General features: G+C 42.2%; 1 protein-coding gene across 2 annotated transcripts in view; it reads left to right on the top strand.

Annotated features, from left to right (window-relative positions):
• wipf1b (WAS/WASL interacting protein family, member 1b) overlaps positions 1 to 1,504 on the top strand; it is a 27,230-nt gene continuing 25,726 nt past the window's right edge. For both annotated transcript variants that reach the window (XM_086258870.1, XM_086258869.1), the window contains exon 1: positions 1 to 154. The gene's annotated coding sequence lies outside the window, so the exon portion shown is untranslated. The remainder of the gene's footprint in view (positions 155 to 1,504) is intronic.

Genomic DNA, 1,504 nt, shown 5'->3' with positions numbered 1-1,504 from the left:
TGGATGAGGCGAGTGTGGCAGGGCTGTCTGTCTGCCTGCCAGCCCTCTGCAGACTTCAGGATTGGCTGCGTAGCGGTCCTCAACATCAACCATATTGTGTTGACGGTCGATGGAAGATTACATCGGCCGTGGACAGCAATTCAGTCTTGCAGAGGTAAGTTAAGCAAACATTGTCTTAAATTTCGTTGAAGTTTTGCTTTTGTGTGATTGTGTGGAGAAAATAAAAAGCTTCACTTAAGCGGAAACCGTGACAGACGAGTTCGCTGTACAAGCAGAAAGAAGGAGAATTGTCATCTTTCCGAAAGCAGCTGGGAATGATTTGAGCAGAGATGGAAACAACTGTTTATTTCAAGATCAGAAGAGTAGTTTACACGCTTAAAATACGACTTTAAGGCACTTGCGGGGATCTGGCTGGGACTTTGGGCACAGGCCAGGGTTTTTTTCCTTCTTCATTCCACCCACAAATAGTGCTCAGTGTTGGTTTCTGTTAAAACTTCCGATTTTTCATAGATCATGAAGATGTAGCTCGTCTCTCTTACAGTTAAGCTACACATAAGGCATGCGTTTCGTGTTGCGTAATTGTAAAGAGAGCTACAGGCGTGCGGGGACGGGCTGCAATGTTGGGTTTTATTTTCAAAGAGCCTTGTAAAAAGCAGGGGCCACTTGTGGCAACACACACACACACACATACAAAAATGCACTTGACTACAGCTGCACAGAAGAGATATTAGGCTGAAAGCGTATAACGCGAGTTTGTGTGCGTCCACAACCTGTTTGGCAAGCAGTATCTCTGCATGCACTTACACAGACAGATTCATAAACCCGAGCTAGTACTGTAAACGTTTAGTTTATAAGGCTACTTACTTTGAATGGAGGAATGGCGACAACACATTAATCAAATGGGGAACACAGTACTGCTTCCCTTCTCTGCAAGGCCTGGAGAGTCACTTTCACAGTTTAGCAGCCACTTTATCTGACATTTCTTAGCTCCAGTCTGACTTGCATGGCTTTATCAGTAGTTTAAATCAGTTGACTTTTTCTTTCTTTCCACTGTGTAGCTTTTCTTGATATTGTGTAATATCTCACCTGTTACTGTTGTTCAAAAAACTTTACGTTTTGGTGCCTGGGTAGATAACTTTTTTCAGATATGGGGAGTCGGCAAACATGCTGGTATAGTTCGGGACACTTGACACTAAAAGGAACACTTGTAAATTAACCAAGTATACATTTCGTTCTGAATGGTGTGAAATTGACTTGAATTCAGTTTTCCGTACTGAAGCACTACTGAAATGCTATTTGTGCATTTGTCAATATGTAGCCACTTCTTATTTCTTATATCCTCAGTGTATTAATTCACCAAACCTCCTGGTTTGTCCCAGACCTCTCTCACTTTATTTACTTAATTGCATAATGTATTCAGAGCATTAGTGCACCAGTAGCTCCAGGGATGATGATCCAGTGTGATCTGTGCATTTCATCAAAGCAATGTCTAGAAGGACAAAAG

Source organism: Aulonocara sp. 'chitande type north' Nkhata Bay, linkage group LG13, assembly GCF_057382095.1.
Source record: "Aulonocara sp. 'chitande type north' Nkhata Bay isolate Kocher_YH1m ecotype deep benthic linkage group LG13, A_spYH_male_GT1.1, whole genome shotgun sequence".
Lineage (NCBI taxonomy): Eukaryota > Metazoa > Chordata > Actinopteri > Cichliformes > Cichlidae > Aulonocara > Aulonocara sp. 'chitande type north' Nkhata Bay.
Note: the sequence above shows the minus strand (reverse complement) of the source record. Positions and strands in the feature narration are given on the sequence as shown.